The sequence below is a fragment of the Euprymna scolopes genome, chromosome 33 (genome assembly GCF_053919585.1).
Source record: "Euprymna scolopes isolate OS-2025 chromosome 33, ASM5391958v1, whole genome shotgun sequence".
In the NCBI taxonomy this organism is placed as follows: domain Eukaryota; kingdom Metazoa; phylum Mollusca; class Cephalopoda; order Sepiida; family Sepiolidae; genus Euprymna; species Euprymna scolopes.
In genome coordinates this window covers 78,024,100-78,044,971 of record NC_136514.1, presented here as the reverse complement: position 1 = coordinate 78,044,971, position 20,872 = coordinate 78,024,100, and positions in this window count along the sequence as shown.

Below are 20,872 nucleotides of genomic sequence, written 5' to 3'. Positions count from 1 at the left end.
CTATAATTTAATCATTTTCTCGGTATTCCTCTATTTTGTACACTTATTCATGAATCTTTATACTTTCAGATACCAGAATATAACCATGAGTGGTATTTTAGACAAGTGGACTGAAATTGTTGAGCTGTTTAAAGCAGGAAACTCCATGAAGGTCATCTGTAAGAGCCTGAAAGTGAACAGAATGTTGGTGTGGAGGACTTTAAGACGTTTTGAGGAGGCTGGAGACATTCAGAATAGGCTAGGGCAAGGTCGCCCTCGAACAGCTAGAACCCCTAAACTTGTTAAATCCATCAGAGAAAAGATCAGAAGGAATCCTAAGAGATCCATCCAGAATCTGGCTAAAGAGTTGAGAGTGTTGTATGGAACCATGTCACCTGTACTCCGAAAGGACCTGAAGATGTCTCCATTCAAACATGTCAAGAACCAACACCTTTCTGATCAAGTTGTTGATAAACGACTCTAAAGATCCCAGATTCTTCTTTCCCGCATTCAGGATGGCATGCTGCCAAATCTCATTTTCAGTGATGAGAAGAAATTTGATGCTGAACACCACTTTAACACCCAAAACGATAAGGTTTGGCCTCAGTGATAGTCTGGGCAGCTGTGACAGAGTCCGGTAACAGTCCCATCTTTTTTGTTGACCAAGGGCTAAAATTGAACCAGCAAAACTATCAAGATGACATCCTCATTGGCGCATTGCTGCCCTGGGCAGAGAAGCACTTCAAAAAACGTCCCCGGTCTTTTCAGCACGACTCCTCACCATCACATGGGACCAAAAAGACTCAGGAGTGGCTTTCCGAGAATGTTCCGCACTTCATTCCCAAAGAGGAATGACCCCCATCTCACTCCGATCTGAATCCCCTTGATTTTGGGATCTGGTCATACCTTAAGACCAAGGTCTCGGCTACTAACCATCAAAGCTTAGAAACTCTGAAGGTCAAACTGCAGAAGGAGTGGGCCAAAGTCCCACAGAAAGTAATTCGTGACACATGTAAGGCTTTTCCTAAACGTCTTCAAATAGTTATTGACGCAGGTGTAGCCTTCTCTCACTGGCTCTCTCTTTCCCCGAGCTGAAACCGCCGGACTACTTCATTTGATTATACGTCGAGAACATCACCGCATGACCTCCCAAAACACCAAAGACTTATCCTGCCTTGATAGAATTAAAAATAGACATCGTAGCCTCGTAGTGGATGTTCTTTTCTCTTCCCTGCAACCTCTTTCCCACAGAAGAGATGTTGCGAGTTTGTCTCTGCTTTATCGTTATTTTCATGGCAAGTGCTCGACTGGGCTCCAATCTATGGTTCCTCCTCGCCAAACTTTCACAAAAAACACCCGTCTAGCAGAAACCACTATCAATAATTTCCCACACTCTTTATCTGTGCCTAAACCTAAACGTAGATTCCATGAACAAAGCTTCTTTCTTAGAACTGCACGCCTATGGAATTGTCTTCCGTTTTCCTGCTTTCCAGCTGACTACAATATGGTTGTCTTCAAGTCTAACCTAAACAAGTTTTTGATGAGCCGGTCCATATAAGTTAATAAATTTACCGAATTTCCATTTCTAACGATTACTATATTGTCCAACACTCTTTAACCCTTATCCTCGAGTGGCCTATTGGCCTATTGGCCTTGATAAGTGGTAATCCCTATGTAAAAAAAAAAATCAATTTGAGTTAAAAATGGGAAATTTTCACCGATTTAGTTGACAATAAAAATACGGGATTGTGAAACAATCGTTTATCATTGTTCAATTCTGGGAAACGTCGGGTCTCTCGGCTAATACTTTAATATAAAAAGTAAAAAAAAAAAGAAAAAGAAAAAGCATGCATGGTTCCACGTGAGTGTACAGTAAACGAGGCATAAAAAAATGACAAAGTTCGCCCCTCCACCTATTAGCCCCAAAAGTCCCCAGGGGACGTCAGATCCTGGTAACAATGAACAAACGGTACAGTTTTAGGCCATAACATAATTTGAGTTCTTCACCATGCAAAAAAAGAAATGACTAAGTCCATCATTTGCCTTCGCCCCCATTCAGCCCCAAAAGTCCTCAAGGCTTTAACATATTTAAATTTGAGTTCAGCACCGTGCAAAACTGCTAAATAGACATACACGGAAAATTTTGGACAAATATGGTAAAATAGTCCCAAAAATGGAAACAGGTATAGACAGGTATAGACAAACAGAATTATATAGTTACGACTTTCCAGAAAGTTTTATAAAAATCCAAGACATCAATTTTTTTAAAAATAAGCACAAATATATCAATTTTTAGTCATTTTAACCCAAAAGGCACCCCTAGGGGGGAAACCGGAGTTTTTCTGGAAAATCTGTTTTGTTATTTATTTACTCATATGATGTTTAATGTTTGTGCAAAATTTGAAAAAATTCCAAGGAGTAGTTATTAAGAAAAGTACAGACAGACGAATGGGCGAATGGACGAAAGGACAAAGATTAATTTACAGGTCCACCTTTTTTTTAATTGGGGGACCAAAATAATAATTAAGACAATTTGAGTAAAAAATGGATTTACAGTTAACACACAAATAAACAGTACTTGTGTAATGATATGATAGAACGAGATCTCGCGAGTGTTATCATGGCGAGAGAGGTTGACAACTTTTTCCCAACGTCAGAATATGGACATGAAAACGAAATATTTTCTAGTTATTACTGTTTAAAAAATACGGAAACACACAAAAAGTTAAACAATACAGACATATATAAATCGCATTTGTAATCTCCGAGTTGCTGTAAGGTAAACATTTTATTACTTCGTGTCTAGGAAAAAAAATGTCCTTGGAAATTACTAAAAAAAAAAACGCTTCGAACTGAAATGTTTTTGTGCGCGCGAACATATTTTTAAGAACGTGATGTATGTGACTGTTTTTTTTATTGTTGCTGTCGTTATTGTTCTTGTAGTTTATATCGTGCTGGTAGTTTCTGCTATGTAGGAAAATATGATTTCTTTGTCTAGCGTAATTTATGGGACATGACTTATATGCTTTCGCACATATTGTTGTTCGATAAATATGCACAGCATTTGGATACATGTCAATCCGTTAAACGTGAAAATTAGATGATGATTATATTTTTCAGAAAATGTAATATAGAGTTGTGCGATAATTAATTGTATATTTTACATTATGACATGCTGAGTGTATTAAAGTTAAAATCAATTTAATACTATGCATTAAAGCTTTTTAAGATGAGCAAATATGCTAGTATTATCGGCTTATTTTTAGATGGCGACATCTTTGTTAATTTTATTTTTTTATATCGGACTATTAGTCTCATCTTTATTAGTTGTTGCTTGTTTGTTTTTATTGGTTCACAACGTTTCGGCCAACTTCCTCTGGCCTTCGTCAGGTGGTAACCGCGACGGATAGGAACTTCGAATCTCCTAACTGCATTCTCAGCCATCACTGCCATCCGTAGTTGTCGTCGTCTCACCACATTTTTGACCAATTACCTCTGGCACGCTTTGGGTGGGATTGAAACCGCTATCTTCAGACAATGTTCATCTGGAACCGTAGAGATTCAACGTCTCTATCAACTGCGCCACGGGCCCCGAAGGCGACATCTTTGATAGGATGAAAGTCAGTAAATAAAAATTAGAAGAACTTTAAGTGAACAATAGTAAAGTTTTGTCGTTACTTCTATAAAAATATCTTAAATTCAATTATTTATAAATAAAATCATGATTTCAAAACATGATTATTACATTATCGCAACACATATTTTAAACTAACGAAAACATTTTAATTTCTTAAGCAGTTTCTCTTTTCTTCCACAACATTTCAATATCCCAAAGTCTAAGTTTAATAATTCCTAACTGGTGTGAACCAAATATTGTTATAAATATTTTCTATTTTTTAAATAAATTATTTCATATTACGTAGAAAAATGCGAGCATGAAAAGTAAAATGGTTAAGCTTAAACACGGAAAAGTATAGGACTAGTTTTTAAAACGGAAAAGAAAAGGACAAGATATAGTAAAATATAAATTTATAACTTAAAATATCACAGCATTAAAAACTGATTATATAATGTTATAAATTGAATTAAAAAATCTTAATGCTGTAATATTTTAAGTTATAAATTTATTATATTTTCTGCTAGAATAGCTTGCCCTTCTCTTTTCCAGTTTTAACAACTAGTCCTTTACTTCTCCAATGTTTAAGCTTAACCATATTACTTTTCATATTCGCATTTTTCAATGTAATCCTTTATTTTTCCAGGTTTCCAATTAATTCACTTGTTCTTTGTTTAATTTCAGTCCTATTTTTTGCCCCCGTAACACCATATGTAAAAACAATGTATGGCACTCCTCTGCTTTCAATAAAATACCCCCTTTCATGTTTTTATTCGGCCTATTTCACTAGTTTCTTCTCTTTTCGCGACAGTAGTCGTTGAAGCGACGATGCTACTATGAAAACCAGTCATAAAAACGTCGCTTACTTCCTTACATATTTTTAAGATTTTTAACACCAGCAAATTTATCATACCTTGTGTTTTACTGAACAAAAATTTTAATTTTTTCTTTCACAATATAGCTGAGAAAGTAATCTATAAACTGTAATAATTGTTTAAAATTTGGTTGAAAAATGAGTGCGCGGTGAAGCTTTAAAGCAGTTCTAAATGACTAAAACTGCCACTTTACCATATATAAAACGCGGTAGTGCTTGAATGATAACTCACTACAATACTCTGCTTCTTTTCGTCTTTTATTTCATTTTGCATTGTGTTCCATTTTTAAATCGACTAGTAAAACAGCAAGCCATGTTGGGAGGTATTTCGACATTTTGCAATTAAAAATGTGTATTCTATTTTCTGTATAATACTAAATTATAGCTAATATAGAAATATATACACTTGTGCCCGATATTATTCATACCCCTCGGATCTTTGAGATTTCTATAAGAATATTGCTCAAACCAGAAGGTAGACAATATTAAAGGGATTTCAAACAATAAATCAAGCATAAGTATTTTATTTAAACTCAACAAATAAATAAGTTATGCAAGTTTGAAACATTATACAAAGAAAAACAATAATGGCACTAGTTCAAAATTATTCATACCTCTCTTACTAATAGTCAATAGCATGCCCTTTATTCTTAATAACTGCCTGTAACCGTTTTGGATATTTATCAACAAAGTTTTTACAAGCATCAACACTGATTTTTGACCATTCTTCAATGCAGTAGTTCTCCAAATCCCTCAAATTTCTAGGTTTCCGCTTTTTAACCTCAGTTTTCAATATGTGCCAGAGGTTTTCGATAGGGTTCAGGTCGGGACTCTGGCTAGGCCATTCCAAAACATTAATTTGATTATCCTCAAACCATTTCTTGACTATTTTGGCAGTATGTTTTGGATCATTATCCTGTTGAAGGACCCAGTTTGGTCCTAAATGGAGCTTCTCCGCATCCTGTCTAATGTTTTTCTGGAGTATCTCCAAATATTGCTGCTTCTTCATGGTTCCATCTATCTTGACCAAACTACCTGGACCACTAGCCGAAAAGGAGCCCCAAAACATTAGGCTACCACCACCATGTTTCACCGTGGGTATGGTGTTCTTTGGGTTGTAAGCTTCTCCTTTCTTCCTCCAAACGTAAGAAGCATCCATATGGCCAAACAATTTAATTTTTGTTTCGTCAGTCCACAAAATACTTGAGAAAACAGACTCTGGAGAATTCACATGGGTCCTAGCAAACTTTAGACGTGCAGCAAGGTGTTTTCCGGTGTGCAATGGAAGCCTTCTTGGTCTCCTTCCTTTCAGACCATTTTCATTCAGAGACCTTTGCAATGTTTGCCTTGATATTTTTATGCCAGAAGACTCCAGATTTTCTAAAATATCCTTAGTAGTGGTGGTTGGATTTGCATTAACACTTCTTACAATATTTCTGGTGGCTCTAGCAGACAGTTTCCTTTTCCTTCCTCTACCTATCAAGTTGTTTGTTGTGTGGTGGCTCTGGAATTTTTTGATGATGCTCTGTACTGTTGCTGTAGGGACCTCAAATTTCTTGGAAATTGACTTGTAAACTAAACCATCCTTATGTGAATTCACAATTTTTGTCCTAAGATCATTACTAAGCTCTTTTTTCTTCCCCATTCTAATAATTTTTATTCTTTTATTGGTTTTCAGTTGATATCATTTTAATTTCTGAAAAATGCAAAAAACGAAATGAAATTAATCAAAGGTTGTATAAAAGCATTCAAAATAAGAATCAAACAGGAAACAAACAGTCAGAAACTCGATTAATACTGAAAAAATAAGGGGGTATGATTATTTTTGAACATTGCAGATTTTATAAATAGCTGTATATTTCTTTTATTACAAGTATCCCGAGATTTTAAAATGGCGAAAATGATCAGAAGAGGTTTATAAAGAATATGTATCAATATGGACGTAAACAATAAATTCTTACAAAGTTACACCTAATAAACTCAATTTTCAAGGAGGGGTATGAATAATATCGGGTACAAGTGTATATATACGAGGGTCATTCCAAAGTAATGCCTCTTATTCTTTTGTTTGGTCTGAATAGATCATTGAAGATTGCAAATTACATTATAACTGAACTTATGCATTCATAACCTAAAAGTTTAATCCCTCTATTGCAGATATTGACGGTATAAGACTCTAAGAAAGCAACGGCTCTCATGAATATACGAAGTGCGTTCAATAAGCAGCCACACTTTTTGTACAGGCATTTGAAATTATCGTAGATACTTGAAAATGAAATATATTATTGCTACCCATCTTATAAGATGAATGACTGATTTTTATGATTCCAGGTTAAGATCAACTTTCACGACAGGACTTGAATTACATATGGTTATGTGTTTTCGCATACCTGGTTGGTCAATAAATATAGGTGAGTTGGTTAGTTGGTTGGTTGTTTTTGTTTTACGGCATATCAATCTTTTCGGGTTATTTAATGCCGAATCCAAAGATTTTGAAGAAAAATTTTTAAATAGAAAATATTTGTTGTTTTCAAGTCGGTTTCTATTTAACCCATAGTTGGAACCCTAACAGGTACTACCACTCCGGGTCAGAGTGGACCTGGGAGCAATGGTAATTAAAGGGTAGCTCCACACTCCCCAAAGCCCACAAGCCGGGGCCTCACCACGGGATATAGTTTAAGGTCATATCCAGGACCCTCATTGAGGGACGTTTACTCTCTGCGGGGGGGGGGGGCAGTCAGTGTATTCTAATGCCCCACCAACAGGGTCAAATATACGTGGGAATTGAACATATGTCAATTGGTTAAACGCGAAAATTAGATGACTATTATATTTTTTTTCGAAAATGTAATATGAGGTTTTTGCATGGGCGATAAGAAAATGCATTTTTAAAATGTATTTTTTCAATGTATTTTGTCAATATACTTTTATAATGTATTTTTTTAATAATCGTTTAAATGTATTCTAAATGTATTTTTAAATGTACCCTTGAATGTATTTTTAAAAGTAATTTTAAATGTATATTTTTAAGATATTTTTAAATGTATTCTAAAATTAATTTTTAAATAATTTTATAATTGTATTTTTAAATGTATTTGTAATGTAGTTTAGATCTATTTTTAAATGTATTTGCAATATACTTTGGATCTATTTTTAAATGTATTCAGTTATGTATTTTTAAATACATTTTAAAATGTACTGTGGAATGTATTTTTGAATGTATATTTTATTATGTATTTTAAACATGTATATTTTACATGTACTTAATGTATTTTTAAAATATATTCTTAACATCTATATTTAAAATGTATTTTTAAATGTATTTATAAAATATATCTGTTTAAATGTATATTTAAAATTCATGTTTTAAATGTATTTTTAATGTATTTTTAAATGTATTTTTAAATATATTATAAAATGTTAATTTCAAAATGTATTATAAAATATATTTTTAAAAGTTATTTTAAAATGTATTTTAAAATGCATTTTAAAAAATATATTTTTAATTTTATATTTAAAATGTATTTTTCAAATGCACATTTGAATGTATTTCATAAATGTATTTTAAATGTAATTTTTAAAATGTATTTCCAAATGTAATGTATTTAAAAAAACTTAGTTATCTATTTTTTTAAATGTATTTTTAAATGTATATTTTACATGTATGTTTAAATGTATTTTTAAATGTATTTTTCATTGTATTGTGTAGTTTTTCAAATGTATTTACAATGTACTTATAATTGTATTTTTGAATAGTTTTTTAATGTATTTTTTATAATGTATTTTTAAAATGTATTTCAAATGTATTTTTAAATGTTTTCTAAATGTATATTTAAATATATTTTAAATACATTTTGATTATGTATTTTAAATGTATTTTTAAATATATTTCAAATGTATTTTTAAATATATACTTTAAGCGTATTTTTAAAATGTATTTGGTAAATGTGTTTTAAATGTATTTAAAAATATTTTTAAATGTATTTTTTAATGAATTATTTAAATGTATTTTTAAAATGTATACTTGAAATTCTTTTTTCAAATGTTTTTTAAAAACTTATTTTTAAATGTATTTTTACTGCATAGTTAATGCATTTTAATGTATTTTTAAACGTATGTTTAAAATGTCTTTTTAAATGCATGTTCTCAATGTGCTTTTTAAATGCATTTTATTAAATGTATTTTTAAATGTAATTTTGAAATGTATTTTTTCTAAATTAAGAAATAATTAATATATTACAGTTTAATTTAATTTGTATTAAATCTTTTTAGATGAGTAAATATACTATTATTATCAGCTTAATTATCATGTTTGATAGCCTTGAAGCTAGTAGATAAAAATTAGATGTATATTTGGTGAACATTAGTAAAGTCTTGTCACTACTTCTATAAACATATCTTTAATTCAAATATTTATTCTCTCTGGAGTGTTTTTCTATTTTGCAATGAGGACGCACTAAGTTCTACCTATCTGTTCTAAAGGCGCTTGCCATCAATTTTTCGCCCACCTACTTTCTGCAAGCAGAGAAACCTTCACTTACAGTTGGAACTATTTAGGAGGACACATTCTATTTTTTCCTATCCTTTTCGCATACTAGTATTAATATTTCTACACACAAACACACACAGATAGTTTCTTTGCTTTTTCAGATATTTATCCTTGAAAAGTAATCTGACGAAAAGCACTTCCGGTTTTATTATATTTCGTGATTCTTTCCATCCGCTTATTTATTGTACTCAATTGTATATTTATAATATACTAGCATGGGTGCCCAGCGTTGCCCGGGTGTTTGGAGGTGTGTATTTAGCAAAAAATGAGGTAGTATGTGTCAGTTGCGTGACACTGCTGTCCGAACTTTCACCTTCCCGTTCCCACGTCTTCTCTCCACTCCAAAACGAACTCCTGCAACTTTAGCTTTTCTCTTCTGCAAATACACCTTCTCTGCTCGCAATCAAACTTCAGAATCACCTCCTTCCCCAAATCACTCCTCTTTTATTTCCAATCAGGAGCATCTCATTTGCATACCTCGTGGTCACCCTGTAGGCATATAAAGAAACAGGGCAGCCATTTTTGTTTCTTTCTTCTTCATTATGAACACGAGGTAAGCCACACAAATACGCGGTCGGTCGTTCTTGTTTCTCTTTTTCTTCATTTACACTACAGGCATGTACCGCAAAGGAGGAAAAGAACGTGAAAAAAACGTGGCCTCTTTGCTTTTGCGCCCATCGCCAAACTGGAAGTTGCAAAGATTTAAATTAAGTTTAGTCAATTGAAAAGAGGGGATGGCTTCCGAAATTATCGGCGCGGAAAGCGACCCCTCCCTGCAGAAATGTGTCCAGTTGTGGCTGAAGGAATTAATTTTTTAAACTAATTTTTCGATATTTGTCGTCCAAATGGTCATGCTTCTAAACGAAACCGATCTCGTGAAAATCCGTCGCCTATGTCTAAATTTTTAGGCAGACCTACATACATACATACATACATACACACATACATACATACATATAAACAGACGGGGGGATTTATATTATAGACACTTTTTTACAGTTATTTATCACGTTATCATAGATAATTTTTTACATTTATTTCCGACGCAATAACATCTTCATCACGGTAGACACAGTTTTTATTTAATTTTATTTATCACTCCTGTCATGATAACCACTATTCGGTCAAAAAGTACTTTGATTTATAAACAAATAAATATTTGTTTATTTTTTTTATAAACTTGCGTTGAATTGGCTTATTAAGCTTACATTTTGTATTTGCACTTAAATGACGCTTTTATCACGGAAAAATCATATCTTCACACACACACATCTATATATATCTCTCTCTCTATATATATATATACTAGCAAAAGTACCCGTCGTTGAGTGGGTTAAAAGCAGCCTACAGAAAATGGACTCTGATTTATTAAAGTATGATAGGTTATGAAAAGGAAGGACTGTAAAGAGATAGCTTAGAATTTGCAAAATATGATGAAGGTAAAAATAAAATAGATAAACCCCGTATTTTATTATACCATACCTGTTCACACTGAAACACTTATCACAATATTCTGTGAATCTATATTAAAAAACCTTGTTAAACTGTGTGGCATATTTCTATTCTATGGAGGTCAGGCGCGAACGAACACCCCATAATTTTATTATACGATATTCCTTCAAACTGAAACATAATTATCAAAGTATACTGACGCAGATAGATATGAAAAGTTTTTATCAAAGTCTGTGCCTATTTCCATTCTATGGAGGCCATGCGCGAACGCAGACCCCACAATTTTAATATACCATCCCTATTCGAAGCTATCTCTTTACAACACTCCCTTTTCATGACCTATCATACTTTAATAAATCAGAGTGCATTTTCTGTAACTGCTTTTGAACCCAGTCAACGATGGGTATTTTTGCTAGTATATATATATATATATATTTATATATATATATATATATTTATATATATATATATATATATATATATATATATAATTTACCCTGTCTGTGTGTGTGTGCAGAACAGTTACCAAACTACTTTGTCAATTTTAGGCTTACAGACTTGAAACTTGATATCCGGACATGTGCAGCATCTATTTACTTTTTAGCCGGTAAAAATTCAAACATTCGAACTTGGCAGGCGTAAGTAATTGGTTGCTTTTTTAAAGTTTTACTAATCATATAATCTTAGCAAATAATGCTAGAGAGATCAATGTTTTGGTTTCGATTCTAGGTGATGGCATCCAAAAACATGTTTGAAATCATTACTATTTATGTAGTACAATATAATAATCAATAGTGAATTGGTTCGATAATAATGGATACGTAATCTGTATAAAATATCTTTAAGCGTATTTTTCGACCGGATAATAGCATAAAATGATAAAAACAATCTTCATCACAAAATATCTATCCTATAAACATTTCAAGGTTTGTATTCTAACGCTGAAAGAAATCGATATAATTTTAGTTAAATATGAAAAAAATAACTTAATTTCACGTGAAGCAATAGGAAAAAAAAAAACGAAACTTCCCACGTCATATGCTTTTGTTGAGTGTAGATAAAAGTTTATTTTTCTCAGAAGATGTAAATACTGAAGCCATCAAACCCAGAGGGGGAAAGAAGAAACAAACAAACAAAAAAATATTCTGAAAGATTTTTGAAGAAATAAATTCTGTGCAAAATAGTTTTTATTTTTGTTGCATTGGCAGGTAATAAAGTTACATAAAAAATGTCGCAGAGAAAATCTCAACTTTTTGTGAGGAAAAACTTAACATGAATTTATACTGGCAGGAAAAAAGTGATTTCGTATGAGAAAGAAAATAACTTAATTAAAATAAACAGGCTTACTGCAATGGATTTATATAACACTAGCTACCCCGGCCCGGCGTTGCCCAGGATTATGTTTATTTTCTTTAATAAAATTTGTGATTGAAGAGTACAAAACGTATAACAACATGTAGAAGAAGAAGGTAAAAAGTAAGGGGAGTAACTCTATATTCATCCAAATCATTTATTTCGATTTAAACATTTAAAATATAGTAAACGAATAGAAGTAATTTTATATTCACAAATACAGAATTATTTCTCTTTATATTTAAATGGCAAAATTGTTAAAATTATTCTGGTCAGATAAAGTAATTTCTAAAACGAATTAAATCAAATTCCATTTTTCTTGCTAAGAACATGGAACAACGTTGTAAAAAACATCTTGGTGAACCAGAATCTAAGGTTAACGCAAATCGGCAAAATAAATTTATTTTTAGTATATATATAAAAGCGCAAACCAATGTTACACTTTTCTCTTTATTACAGCCTCTTTCTCATAGTGGAGAAGTTGCTAGTCTTTGTCTGCTCAATCGTTACATTCAGGTTTTACCGAACTCTAATTTATGGCTCGTCTGCCCCTTTAAAACATTTACAACAGTAACTCTTCAAGCTACAACCATTGCAAACACATTTAATTTCTTTAAACTGGATATACGAACACATGCATATGTAACTATACACACGCTTACCCACGTAGACCCAACACGTTGTAGCAGAGTACGCCGCAAGAAACACAGCACACGTAGTAAGTTGACTCTTTTTTGTAACACCGAAATTTATTTCCCAATTCTCTCGCTACGCGTGACTTCTCTTACAGTTGTGGCGTCACCCACGTTTCTAATGTTCTCTACTTTTTATTGTCTTTTCTTTTTTCTTTACCGTGACGTCATTTCGTACATGGCTCAGTATTAGCGTCCGCGCGTCCGCGCTCTGTTATACACACAGGCAACTGCTATTTGTTGAATAGGCTAGGCCCATTCTACCTAGATGATCATAGACCTAATGATATAATTAGTCTAAATCAATCAAAGTAAAACGTATTTACTTTTATAAATGTCAAACGCGAACGAAGACCCCACAATATCATCGTTAATTATTTAATAAATTTTAAGCTGATATTTATAGATTTTTTTTTCAAATTCGTTTAAATGAAAAACATATTTTTGTGGCTTCTTGGCCTTTTGGATATGATCAACGCGTAGTCTCTGTTCAGTACAAAATCTTCGCCATTTGACGCCGAAAGTGTTCGTGTAATTATTTTTCTTAAAAATGTATAAAATACAGGATTGGGCGATAAAATTGGCTTGAAAATCAACACTAAACTGTTTCTGGATGTGCTAGAGATTGCGGTGATCCCCTGGTACGATCAGGAGGCCGCTGGCAGACCCTGGGTGTGGCAGAAGGACGGCGTTCGCACATAAGTCCAAAGGACCGAAGGGTTGGCCCCAGGAGGAGGGTTACAACTTTGTACCTTTCTCACACTGACTCCCTTCCTCCTTTTATCTGAACCCGCTGGGCTACTTCGTTTGATCATACATCACCAACACGACCTCCCACGACACCAAAGCCAACCTAATCGCCGCCATCCGCCGAATATTCGCCGAGTTATCGCCAGTGCTTGTGGAAAAGGCATGCTCCTAGTTCCGGACCCGTATCGAAACGTTGATTGAAGCTGAAGGCGGCTATATTAAATAGATGTCAGCCTTACTACATAATTGATTTTTTCAATCAATATTTAAAAATAAACTGTAATGATGTTTTCTTTAGGGTGACAAATTTATCATTTCACCCTGTACGAACAGAAAGTACCGTTCTAAAAAAAAAATAAACTGTAGAAAATCCTTACTTTAACATAACTGTTGCGAGATAAAATGTCATAATCCAAAAATCACGTAAACTGTTTATGTGTATTTCCTTGTATTGAAAACATTTTTAACGATTTGTAGCGATTAAAAAAAACATAGCCACTGCAAGGCTGCCTTTGACCACGATAGTTGAATTATATATATTATTTCTAAAACATGGCGCTTCACTTCGTTATAAATTTGTATTTTCTCGGTTAAAAAATCAATTTTACGTTATTTTTTACATATGAAGTCAACGTTCCGTGATGGATACATATATTCATAATATTTAAAAAATATTTTTTCTGTTTTTTAAATAGATTTAATTCTAAACTAGCACATATAGATAAGCTTTTGCATATCATTTTGTGAAAATGCGTTGTTTTTCAAGTAGTTCCATAAATCCCGGAAGAGGGCGCTACGTATTTCTTTAAAAGGGCGTTAGAAGAAATATTCTGATTGAATGCCAATAGGTTTTGAAAGAAGTAAAAATAACAGAAAACTAAACAATTTTATTTCGTTATGATATCACGTTTTCCTTCTTGTGTTTACACATCGATTTTATCGTTTTTTTTCCCTCTGTGTTCCCCGATTGCTTTATCCGTTTTAATTTTCTATTTTTTCTTTTCTTTTCTATCGAATCCTTCCAATTTTGTGTTTACGGGTATTTACTTCGAGGAGTTATTTTCTTCTTTATTTGCTCACAGAAAAACAAAAACAAAACAAAAACATCATTATTCAAAAACAAAATCTATCAAACAATTAGATTTCTGTCCTCAAAGAGTAATTTATTTTTTGGAACAATATCAAATTTAAAATAGAACACGTTTATGGGATTTATAAAATTTAGAAAAACCTAAAAGGGGAAAATACGGAAGCTATAAAAATATTTATATGTATCGGTTAATTCTATCTATCTATCTATCTATCTATCTATCTATCTATCTATATATATATATATATAAATATATATATATATATATATATATATATATATATATATAAAAGTGAAAATGTCTGTTTGTCTGTCTGTCTGTCTGTGTACATTTCCCTACCAAATAACTCTGTACATTTTCGGTCTACAGACTCCAGATTTGAAATAAGGAGTATTGAGATTTAAGAAAAACTTTTGGATCGGTTTTCGGTCAGAAATTTGGCTGTTAACGGGTCAAAGTTCAACGATTTTAGCTTTGAGAACTCTATCAAACTCCTCCGACAATTTTGGGTCTAACCACTTGAATATTTAGATATAGGTTCCTTGGACATAGATCTAACTTTATAATTTGTTTTAAGCCAATAGCAATAAATGCTAAAGAACCATGATTGGGGCCCAAGTTAAAAAAAATGACCTCTGCGGTCTCTATCAAATTACTCAGCCAATTTTTGGTCTAAACATTTGAAATTTTATATAAAGTGTATTCAGAAATACGGCAAGCTTTTTAATCGTTTTTTTTTTTTTCGAAAATTTGGCTTCCAAGGGCTCACAGTTCAAGAAGATTTTACCTTTACGGTCTCTAGCAAACTATGAAGCTAATTTTCGATCTAAACATTTGTAATTTTACATAAACGGTATTCAGACATGCAGCAAGCTTTTTAATCAGTTTTGGGGAAAAAATTTGGCTGGCAAGATTACCTTTGCAGATTTTACAAAATTCATCCGCCACTTTTTGGCCTTGAACATAAATCTAACTTTATAATTTGATTTGAACTCAAAAAATAAATGTTATGGGTTAAAAATTGGTGTCAATGATAAAAAGAAAGGGTATTCAAAGACAGTGCAAGCTTTTTTATCGGTTTGATTCGAAAACTTGTGCTGCAAACGGGTCAAAGTTCAAAAGAGTTTACTTTTGCGGTGTCTAGCAAACTACTCAGCCAATTTTCGGTCTAAACATTTGAAATTTTATATAACGGGTATTTAGACATGCGGTAAGCATTTTAATAAGTTTTGGGGCAAATACTTGGCTGCCAAAAGGTCAAAGTTGAAAGAGTTGACGTTTGCAGATTCTACTAAACTCCTCTGCCAATTTTGGGTCCAAACACTTGAAATTTTAAATATAGGTAAGTTGGATCTGAGGCAAACATTTTAATTTGATTCGCAACCAAAACCATAAATGTTAAGGGGTCAAAATTGAAGTCAAAGTTAAAAAAAAAATACCTCTGCTATCTCTACGAAATTACTCAGACAATTTTTGGTCTAAACATTTGAAATTTTACATAAATGTATATTCACACGTAGAGCAAGTTATGAACAGTACAAAGAGCTCAAACAATATCGGGCATAAATGCAAGTAGTAAAGAAGGTGTGCGTTGAGAGTAATAGTATATTTATAGGAGATAATTTTGGGTTTGAGATTAATAGGGAATTATTTGTAAATAAGTTTGGATTTGAGGACAATATTAAATCAATAGCAAGTACTTTGGGGGTTGACATTCATAGTGAATTCATAGTAAATACGTTTGGAGTTTAAAAAGTAGTAAATTAATAGCAAATGTTTTGGGTTTGAGATTAATAGTGAAATAACCTATCTATCTATCTATCTATCTATCTATCTATCTATCTATAAAAGTGAACATGTATGTGTGTCTATCAAACAACTCTGTAAATTGTTGGTCCAAAGACTCGAGATTCGACATAAAGCGTATTGAGATTTGGGAAAATCGTTTTAATTGGTTTCTGGCCAGAAATTTAGCTGTCAAGTTCAACGATTTGCCCTTTGAAAACTCTACTAAACTCCTTCGCCAATTTTGGGTCTAAACACTTGAAATTTTAAATGTAGGTTACTTATATATGGATCAAACGTTTTAATTTGATTTGAGACCCAAAAATTAAATGTTAGGTGGTGATAAATGATGGTTAACGTTTAAAAAATTGACTTCCTCGGTCTCTACTAAATTACTCAGCCAATTTCTGATCTAAGCATTTGAAATTATACATAAAGGATATTCAGAGAAAGGGCAAGCTATTTAATCGGTTTGTGTCGAAAGTTTCAGCTGCCAAGGAGTAAAAATCCAAAAGATTTTATTTTTGCGGTGTCTAGGAAACTACTCAGCTAATGTTGTGCCTAAATATTCCAAATTTATACATAACGAGTATTCACACATACGGCAAGCATTTTAATCAGTTTTGGAGGGAAGATTTGGCGGTCAAAGGTCAAAGTTGAAAGAGTTGACCTTTGCAGATTCTACCCAATTCCTCTTCCAATTTTGGGTCCAAAGACTAAAAATATTAGATGTAGATAACTTGGATATGGGTAAAACTTTGTATTTTGATTTGAGACTTAAATGATAAAAGTTAAGTGGTCCAAATGGTGGGGGGGATCAAAGTTTAAAAATAATTCACCTCTGCGGTCTCTACGAAATTACTCAGACAATTTTTGGTCTAAACATTTGAAATTTTACATACAATTATATTCACACGTAGGGAAAATTATGAACAGTATAAAGGACTCGATCAAAGCCGGGCAAAAATACAAGTGGTAAATAAGCTTAGCGTTGAGAGTAATAGTGAACTAATAGCAAATAATTTTGGGTTTCAGATTAAAAGTGAATTAATAGTAAATAAGTTTGGAGTTGAAAAAATAATAAATTATTAGCAAATAATTTTGGGTTTGAGATTAATAGCGAATTAATAGTAAATAAGTTTGGAGTTAAGAAAATAGTACATAAATAGCAAATAATTTTGAGTTTGAGATTAATAGTGAATTAATAAGTTTGGAGTTAAGAAAATAGTACATAAATAGCAAATAATTTTGAGTTTGAGATTAATAGTGAATTAATAAGTTTGGAGTTAAGAAAATAGTACATAAATAGCAAATAATTTTGAGTTTGAGATTAATAGTGAATTAATAAGTTTGGAGTTAAGAAAATAGTACATAAATAGCAAATAATTTTGAGTTTGAGATTAATAGTGAATTAATAAGTTTGGAGTTAAGAAAATAGTACATAAATAGAAAATAATTTTGAGTTTGAGATTAATAGTGAATTAATAAGTTTGGAGTTAAGAAAATAGTACATAAATAGCAAATAATTTTGAGTTTGAGATTAATAGTGAATTAATAAGTTTGGAGTTAAGAAAATAGTACATAAATAGAAAATAATTTTGAGTTTGAGATTAATAGTGAATTAATAAGTTTGGAGTTAAGAAAATAGTACATAAATAGCAAATAATTTTGAGTTTGAGATTAATAGTGAATTAATAAGTTTGGAGTTAAGAAAATAGTACATAAATAGAAAATAATTTTGAGTTTGAGATTAATAGTGAATTAATAAGTTTGGAGTTGAGATAATTGTAAATAAATAGGAAATAATATTGTGTTTGAGATTAACAGTGCATTATTAGGAAATACGTTTGGATTTGAGAACAATAGTAAATTCATACCAAATTATTTTGAGTTTCAGATAAGAAGTGAATTAATATAAAAAAAGTTTATTTGCCTTCCAAGGGGTCAAAGTTCAAAACATTTTACCTTTGCGATATCTAGCAAACTATGAAGCTAATTTTCGGTCTAAACATTTGAAATTGTACATATACGGTATTCAGACATGCAGCAAGCCTTTTTTTATCAGTTTTTGGGCGAAATTTTGCTGGCAAGAGGTCAAAGTCCACAGAGTTTACCTTTGCAAACTCTACTAAATTCCTCCGACAATTTTGGCTCTAAACATTTTGGGGTCTTGAAATTTTAGATGTAGGTTACTTGGACATGTGTCAAGAACTTTAATTTAATTTGAGCCCAAAACAATAAATGTAAAGGGGTTAAAATTTCGACCAAAGTTTAAAAAACATTTGACGTCTGCGGTCTCTACCAACTTTTTTCTATGGTAGTTAAGAAAGCCTATTATATAGAAAGGCATTACCTTACATATTCACACATTTTAATATATACATATGCACATAAAGTTATGAACAGTGCAAAGCCGGGCAGAACCGCTAGTATATAAGAAAATTTAATCGGCATATATTTATATATCAATTAAATGCTAATAGATCGTTATACACACACACACACACACACACACACATATATATATATATATATATATATATATATATATATATATACTAGCTAGGAGACCCGATGTTGCCCGGGATTTTATGATGATCAACGAACATTTCACACTTATAATCGAAATCCGTGAATCGTCCAGCAGGAAGTTTCACATGCCTCCATACAGAAACTTAGTTCAAAATATGTTATTCTACATGACACTCTAGAGAACCTACTGTTTATTTTATAAAATTATTTTATATAAACTTCTTTACAGTGAACGAAAAAACATTAAGAAATTTCCGTACGGGGATTGAACCTACAAAGAACGTCATGCAAAAATCAAAAACAAAACGAAAAACACGCTATCAACTTACCCACGGTAGAATTTTCACGGCCCGTTTTTCCATCATTGTTGCTAAGCGATGAAAAAATGGCTTTACCGATGATAGATAAATTAAAATAACGTTTTCCATGATCGATTTTCGGTAATTATCGGAAGTATTCTGAGACGAAACTTAGCTAAGATCACTCCCAGATTTATACACTAAGTTCTGTAAATTTTAAATAAAATCTGGTCGGCCGTTTCGGATTCTATATGGAACGAACTCACACACAGATAAATTTGCATTCATATAATTTTACATATGCACACACAAACACACACACACACACACACACACACACACACACACACACACACACACACACACACACACATACCTTCTCGCCTACCAGACTCTTCCTTGAGGTTTTAGTTTACATACATTAAACTTATATATAGGGTAATCGAATCCATGATAAACTTTATACTTGGGTTTTAGCCCCGGAAAATCTGGACGAAAGTGAGAAAATTAAAAGATAAATGAAAATTTCCCAGTGAAGGTCAAAGGACGGCATTACGAATATGAAGACGGAACGTACTAGTTGTTCATGTTTTAATGTTTAGTCTTTTTGTGTATGTCCAAGAAAGGCTTTTTTCAGAGAAGCGGTTGGTCGCCTAACAACTTTTTAAAACTTTTTATATCACATGTAAATCGTAATATCTCAGAGTTAACAACGGAGCTCGCCTGTCTATTTAATTTGCTCGACTTCGGGAAGATAAATATTCAACAGTTTTCGCTCGCCGCATGTGGGTTAGGCCTTTTCCTATAATAAAAGCGACACTATTTTTCCGGTCTCGATCGCCGGAAATGTCCGAAAGCAAACAGCTTTACTCAATGTGGAAATATTATTTCCTTATATCAGAAGACAATTGCTATTCAATTTCGACAAGTGGAGCTGTTTCCCCCCTACCCCCAACATCATGGGTGGTGGGGGGGGGAGCGTTCCGCACTAAATGATAGCCCGCAGTCAAAAGTTGACCTCATTAAGTCAGTAAAACGTGCACCTGCTAATTTAAGTAATTAAATAAATTCAAACGTGCTTCTTTTAGCATCTCGCGGTGGCCCAATGGTTAACGTCGCACTTTTTTTTCACACTTTAATTACCAACTATGCCTCAAGGGTTTGGGTTCGATCCTCATACTTACCGACCAAAATATTTTTATTTTATTTTAATATGAGTTAGAGGAAAAAATAAATCGTAACCTAAACATTTTAGTTTCGATTCTCGGTGGTGGCGCATGAGTCATTTTTAACTTTTCAAATAATTACTATATATTGGGTTCAATATCATTCAACCACGCTGGGTTTGAATACATGGTTAAGTGGCAGTTTTAGTCATTTAGAACTGATTTAAAGCTTCACCGCTCACTCATTTTTCGACCAAATTTCAAACAACTATTACAGTTTATGTGCCACTTTCTCAGCTATATTGTGACAAAAATTTTTTTTTTCAATTTTCGTTCAGTAAAACAATTTTATGATTAATTTAGTGGTGTTCAAAATCGTAAAATGACGTAAAGAGGAGAGCGACGTTTTTTATTACTGATTTTCATAGCAACTACGTCGTTTCAGCGACTAGTGTTGCTAATAATTCACTGCTGTCGTAAAAAGAGAAGTAAAACGTGAAACAGAGACAATAAAAGCATAAAAGGAATATAATTGGGAGGATTTTATTGAAAGCAGACGAGTGCCGTGCATTGTTATTACATATGTGTATGTTACGTTTATGAGAGCAAAAAAAAAAAACTGAAATTAAACAAAGTACAAGTGGATTTTTTGGAAGCCTGGAAAAATCATGGATTAACTGTTAGCCTAACAGCAAACATTTCTTCCTAAGTCATCATTAACAAATTGAAAAATG